This window comes from Neophocaena asiaeorientalis, unplaced genomic scaffold (genome assembly GCF_003031525.2).
Source record: "Neophocaena asiaeorientalis asiaeorientalis breed wild unplaced genomic scaffold, Neophocaena_asiaeorientalis_V1.1 scaffold601, whole genome shotgun sequence".
Classification (NCBI taxonomy): Eukaryota; Metazoa; Chordata; class Mammalia; order Artiodactyla; family Phocoenidae; genus Neophocaena; species Neophocaena asiaeorientalis.
The window spans coordinates 4,183,384-4,190,960 of NW_020174793.1; positions in this window are offsets into that span (position 1 = coordinate 4,183,384).

A 7,577-nucleotide genomic window follows, 5' to 3' on the forward strand; every position below is an offset into this window, starting at 1 on the left:
TTTTTTTTTTGCGGTACGCGGGTTTCTCACTGTTGTGGCCTCTCCCGTTGCGGAGCAACAGGCTCCGGACACGCAGGCTCAGCAGCCATGGCTCAAGGGCGCAGGCACTCCGCGGCATGTGGGATCTTCCCGGACTGGGGCACGAACCCGTGTCCCCTGCATCAGCAGGCGGACTCTCAACCACTGCGCCACCAGGGAAGCCCTAAAACTTAACTCTTTTAATTTTGGGAGTACTAAGTTTAAGTTATACAGGGAGTTATCTTGGAAAATTACAGAATCCTTGTTTTCTAGGCAGAATACTTTGAAAGGTAAAGATAAACATTTCATAATTTCTTATTATCAAGAGTAGACAAATAATAATTTGTCCTTTTAGGGGAGGAAAGAAAATTAATTTATAGTTTTACATAAGTACACTATTGATATGAAAACTCACTCTTAAACTCCCCACAATAACAATTTAATTTTAACTGGCTTGATTACACAAGATTCTTTCTCTATCTTTCTTTTTCTCTCCTTCCCAAATTTCTATGTCCATAGTTTGTCTTTCATTTTCTTCTTTCTAATTCTGAAGTAACCAGAAGTTTTAGTTTAGATAAAATCACCTGCATTTCCCTTAACAAGTATCTATCTTCATACCTCATACCTTTCTTAGCCCAAAAGTTCTTACTTTCCTTGCATATATTGTTGTTTCCCTTATTAATTCTAGTAGCTTTAATTACACTTACTAATTAGAATTCTTAACTTTTAGAAACTTTAATTTCTAGTGAAAACTAAGAAGTAAGCAATTGTGAAATGTATATCATACTGGTGATTTTTTATATTGGTAAATTTATTAATACATTTCATATTTTCTAGAAACACATTTCTCACAGTGCAATCTTTCAATGTAACACAAGATAGATTTAATTAGAGACTTACATTTATCTTTAGTATCTCTGCAATAGGAATTCAAAAGTAGATAAACTCATGATCAGTACATAATGTTACACTATTTTATTTTATCTGGAAATAATTAGGCAAAACTCTAAAGTTTTTAGTCACCAAACATATTTTGGAAGGTTTTTTTTTTTTTTTTTTTTGGTGGTATGCAGGCCTCTCACTGTTGTGGTCTCTCCCGTTGTGGAGAACAGGCTCTGGACGCGCAGGCTCAGACACCATGGCTCACAGGCCTAGCTGCTCCGCGGCATGTGGAATGGCATGTGGAATCTTCCCGGACTGGGGCACAAACCCATGTCCCCTGCATCGGCCGGCAGACTCTCAACCACTGTGCCACCAGGGAAGCCCAGAAGTTATTTTTAAGTACACATACCATAAAATATAATTGTTGCTAAAAAGTTTATCTATAAACTCTTATTCCACTTACATGTACCTAAATCATTTGCTCTCAACACGTTTGGATTACCAATGAGAATTATATGAGACATTAGATAAAATCAGCCTTTGTTCTAAGTTATTATTATTTATTATAATACTATTAATTTGCTGACAAATTTTGCTACAAAGATAACATGACTATGAGAAGTAAATCCAGGTTGAATAAAATTTCTTTATATGCATGATATTTAATGTTAACTTTAAAGATGTCTGTTTTAATTAAACCAATAAACTTAAATTAGCTTTCAATAACAGAGGATTAGCCCAGATCATGAGAATTTGAATAACATTTGGGTTAGTTTCTGACATATTGCTGAGAAGTTTAGAATGCCTAATCCTTACAACCCTTGCCTTCAAACCAGCTAAATAGAGCTCTTTTACTAATTAATTTTGTCAATACCATCTAGAGATATAAAAATATAACACAACTACACCATACACATATAGGCAAGCAAACAAACATATAGATACTTACAGAGACATAGTTACTAATATTTGTGCAGAAGATTTATAAAATTTCTCATTAGTGCAATTTCCAAATACCTCCTTTCTCTCTCTTCCTTATAAAAAAAACAAAAAACAAAACCAAAAAGCTCTTCTTAAAGTTTGCATTTCAAAGAATGACTCTTAGGTCCTAGAGAAGACTGGGGAAGAGGGCAGGAAATCTGCATCACAAAAACACAGATTAATTGCAGGATAATTCTGTTTCCAATGTCCTGATTTTTTTTTTTTTTTTTTTTTTTTTTTTTCCAGCGCGCCTCTCACTGCTGTGGCCTCTCCCGTTGCGGAGCACAGGCTCCGGACGCGCAGGCTCAGCAGCCATGGCTCACAGGCCCAGCAGCTCCGCGGCACGTGGGATCCTCCGGACCAGGGCACAAACTCGTGTCCCCTGCATTGGCAGGCGGACTCTCAACCACTGCACCACCAGGGAAGCCCTGTCCTGATTTTTTCAAGCATTTTGAGAGGGATAGGGGAGGGCTGGGGGTTTGGCCAAAGAAAGGTCAGGTGAACTTTGAACTTCTGTAAACACTCCTCACTCCTTTCAACCAGCAGAGATCTGCAAGACAAATAGTTGTTTCCAATTTCCCAAAGAATTGAGTTCAGCTTTGCTTTTATGTCTTTTATTTTTACTTTTTTGTTAGCTTTTTGCAATGAATCCTTCAAAGAAGCTATTTTGGGATTTCAAGAACTTTTAGAGGCTTGCGCATACTAATTAAAATAATACGTGTCCCATTCTATTTGTTTGATTTGGGAGCCCTTGCTTCTAGGTGCACTTCTTAAATGACCTTATCTATTCAGAATGTTCCCCATAACTGCCATTGAAATTTCCCATTAGAGCTGTTTGATAGGTCCCAGGCTACAAATGCAGTTCAACCCAAATGTCTGTCTAGTCATCTCTAGCCATAAATGGGGTGTAACTTGCATTTTTATTCAACCATATTTTGGAGCCCCCAACCTGATGGCTACCAGGCCAAGCTCTCAGGAGGCAAAACAAGCTTAAAAAGGTTTTGTTGTTTTCATAAATACCTATAGCTTCTGAGATCACAGTGTTCAGATATAAAATAAACAGGTGTGCCAGAAAGTGGTGTGCCCAACTCTTTAGATATAATAAACTCCAAATAAACAAAATTTTATTCACCTGAAGCCTCCCACTGGACTCAGTTTGGCATAACTAGTGTGATCCCAGACCCAGTCCAAATCTAGCCAGTATCCACCAACAATTTCTATGGAACCTGGAAATTTCAGCCTGCAAGGCTAAGGGCTTGGCTCTGGACAAAACCATCTGTCAAGTCAATTTGGCTTCAGGCAGAAACGTCTACTAGCTCGAGCTGACCTGCCCTGTAAAGGGAAGTCAATTATCCTGGGGGCTTGATACAAAGACAGCAGAGCTCAAACCAAGAGGTATTCGCCAATGGTCCTTGGAAATGTCAAGAAAGTCAGAGAACTCAAAGGGTTCATGGGGAACCACCACTGCTTTTCTTGTCCCCAAAGCTACCAGAAGACTGCTTTGATCCCATCTCTGCCACCAAATCTGTTAAAAACAAAATTCAGCCAAGCAAATTTGAGAACCTAATTGGCTTTACTCAACAATTCATGAATTGGGAAGCACCCCATCTAGTAAATAGGAAGGCACTTCAAGGAGCTATATAAAATAAAAGGCTTTATATGAAATGGGACAGAACAAGGAGGTTATCAGCAAAATAGAAGCAAAGAATGTTTTACACAATGTTACCTCAATAGTGCTGACCAGGAAATTGCAGGAATTCCATTCCTACTAGAACTTGAAACTGCAATAAAGTCTCATTTTTTCTGTCCTGAGGGCAAGTGACACCACCTTAGGCCTGTTGTTTCTTTTTTTTTTTTTTTTTTAAACACATCATTATAGTATATAACTGAAATTGGGATATATATATAATATTTACATATAGTATATATATACACACATATATATCTGTATGTACACATACACAAAAACAAACATATATACGTATATGTATATACACACACACATATACATGTGGATATATAGGTTCAGTGATCATGGTCTTATTTTCCAAATTTTCTATTTAATGAATGTAATAAAAAATACCTATTGAGCACCTAATATGATAGTGGTGAAGAAAAGAGATGATATCTGGAATGTTAGCTTAACAATTGAGTCAGAGATTTCCTACATAAATGCACTGAATCACTTTAGGCATTAAGCTTCCTCTTACTCCATGCGTTAGGTAGTTAATCAGACATTAGCAGCAAGGAAGTGACAGCAGTGAAAAGACAAGAGGGGAATAATCGTCACACCCCAACCATGTGGGAACTCTCCCCTGACCCCACCCAGAACGGGCGAAACTATGGTCATGTGGTGGGCAATTTATCCTGATAAAGAGGGAGCACAGTACTAGGAGGGAATTTCCCCGGGGTTCTCATGCCCAGACCAGACAGGTTTATAACCTATAATAAACTCAAACTCATTATACCATCATTATAATAAAATCTGCAGGTGGTTTTGCCCCCCCTCCCCAACCCGGGTGGGCTGTTCTTAGAGAATCAAGGGTAAGGGCATGCCCCCAAATGAACTTGTTACATAGCTTGGGACTGTCAATCAAATAATGATCCCCTGTCACTCACCAATGATTGTGCCCTGCCTCCCCGCAGAACGCTCCTTATAAACACCCCTTAAGCCTGCACAGAAGTGCTGGTTTTACTTCGCAGAAACAGCCTGCTCTCCCACTGAGAGTGTAACTAAGCTTTAATAAACTTTGCATTGTACTTAAGCCAGGAGGGGTAGTCTGCAATTCTTTGTTTGGTATCACAAGGACAGAGATTGCTGGTCTGGGTCTTCCCTTTACCTCCTCAGTTGAAGCCATTTGACAAAACACACGCCAACCCAACAACACATGGAAGGATATCACAGAAACGACAGCCTAGTGTTGCATCCTTGTAAGCAATCTTAATATGCTGATTTCAATTTTTTAAAAAAGGTCTTAATAACTATGAACAGCAATAGTGAATATCAAATCTGCAGTAGGTATGTAATGGGCAAGAGTACTACAACTTCCTGTTTTATTTACTAGCAAGAAGATAAAAACTTCAGGTTTTTAGACGTCATCTTCAAAGTTCCATTAGTTCTTTACTACAGCAATACTATATATTATCTTATACTAGTACCTTTATTTTTAATACCTGAACATCTTCAACAATTCTGTGGAGCCCATTCCTTTCCTAGGTCTGGCTCTGTCTTTTTCTCTTTTGGGGTGTGTGTGGGTGTGTGGTGGTTTACATTGGGAAAAAAAAGAGACAGAAAAAAAAAAATTCCAGTTAGAATGTTTCCTATCAGTCCCCCAATTTTCCTTTATTCCCATTTTTATCTTCTGTCCTATATGTCCCACCCTGTGTTATAATTATCTCTTACTGGGTATCAATTTACCCTCATTTTAGTAGTAACTTGAAAGAGCAATGATAATTTATTGTGCTCAAGAATCTGCAATTTGGGCAGGACATGGTTGGTTGGATAGGATGGTTCATCTCTGCTCCATGTGGTTTTAGTTAGGGCAGCTCAACTGGGATTGGAGGATCCATTTCTAAGATGGCTCACTCACATATTGGGTAAGTATGTGCTGGTTATTTTCCAGTGACCCCATTCCTCTTCACAAGGCTCTCTCTATGGGGCCACTTGGATTGTGACTGGGTTCCAAAAGACAGTAACAGAAACCTGAAACATGCAGAATTCTTCAGAGCTACAGAGCTAGTGACAGCTCCTAGTGTCTGAAGTCCTGGGGTCACAAATTGGCAGTGGGTCACTGCTGTCATATTCTAATTGTAGAGCAGTTACAGAGCTCACACAGTTTTAACTGTTGGATACATAGAGCACTCCTTTTGGGGAAAGAATATCAAAGAACTTGAAGTGTTTAATCTACCACACACCAGCCACAAGTATCTATTTTTCCCCCATGTACAAAATACATTCACTCCTGTCACAGCGCCCCAACCCCCAAGTTCATCTTGTTGAACCTAGGATCTTGACATCTAAATCAGGTCTAGATATAAACGAGGCTTCTTGGATGCAGTTCATATTAATATGAAGACATGTGAATTAAAGGGAGCAGTTGTCTGCCCCCATACATTTAGCTTACAATGTTGCAGCTGTAAAGTAGTGATTGATAAGACAACCAAAATATTTACTCCCATTGTAGAAAAAGGAGGGAATGGAAGCCAAAAGTTTATAGAAGCCGTGGGTCTAAGAAATTCTGAAATTCTACTTAATGTTGCAGGTTCTTTGAGTAGGGCCCAATCTTACTATCTATGATTCTTTGTGCTTATTGACTCAGTCCCAGGAAATTTATCCTCCTTCCTTTCCATAGTAATGGCCCATTTTGCAAATGAGTAGCCATGAGGTAGGGGGTAGATGGGGCCCCAGGCTGAGCAGCTGGAGTTTGTCTGGATGGGCAATTGGAGCTTGTCTCCCCTTGACATTTCAAGGAAAAAGATAACAGCAGGAGTGGAGAGGAACTAAGCTCTGCTGGAGTAGAAAGATATCAATAATATGACTACATCTTTCATTCTTAAGATCAAGGAGACCTCCCCAACTATACATGCACAGAAAGGTCCCTCAGGGGTCAAAAATGGAGGGGGCAGTAGCCCATAATATGTTCTGCCAACCTCCCAGAGACCCTCACGCTGGAATCCATCTTGGCTAAAAGATACACACACACCTTAGGGAGGGCCCTGAGTCAGATCAGATATGGGAAACAAGCAAGGTGATTGGCCAGAGGGAACAAAGAAAACTGCCCCCATATAAGCGATCTAAACCATCCCTTTCATGGTCCTCACTAGTGAGGATGCCCACACTCTTCTTTGAGTGTGTAGCTCCGATCTGCTTCTGTCCAAAATAAACTGCTGCTTTGTGTGCTCTCCCACACCTACTGTGCTTCTAATACACTCTGTGCTTGCTTTACTATCTCTGTCTGTTTGTGAAATTCTTTTCCCAAAGAAGGTAAGAGCCAGAGCTCTGCTTCTAGCCACTGGTCCTTGGAGGTCGAACAGTTAGGATTCCCTGTTTTTCACCCATGTAGCCCAGGTTCAATACTCAGGCAGCGAACTAAGATCTTGCTTCAAGCTGCTGCTCACTGCAGACACACTGAGATCAATTAAGCCTATTACCTGCTTCTAGAAGGTTTGGGATCTAAAAGTCTTTTTTTTGTTGTTGTTAATTTTATAATCTCTCCTTCCTTTTTGATCCAAGCTGGTAGAATGTCACATATTTTAGATTTCAGGTGACAGCATACCACTTCCACATACAAGAAATCCATTCTAGGTATCTATTGTTCTGTAACAAGCCATTTCAAATTGAATGGGTTTAAACAACAGCAATTGTTTATTTTGCTCAGGAATCTGAATTTTGGAAAGATTTTTCTTAAAGGTAATGATACTTTGCTCCATGTGGTATCAGCTGAAACAGGGTGACAGAGCCAAAAGCCTTACTTTGAAGGCAGCTCAGTCACAAGAGAGGGAGATACACACTTGCTTATTCCCGGAGAGCCCAGCCAGGCTGGCAGGCTGTGGGCCCTCCTTCATTCTCCACATGGGCCTCTCCATGAGGTTTTGTTTTCAGTATGGTAACTTGTTTCCAAAAATGATTGTTCTAAGACATAGAAAGTGGAAGCTGCCATTTTTTTCCCTATCTTTTCCTCTTAAAGAAAGACCAG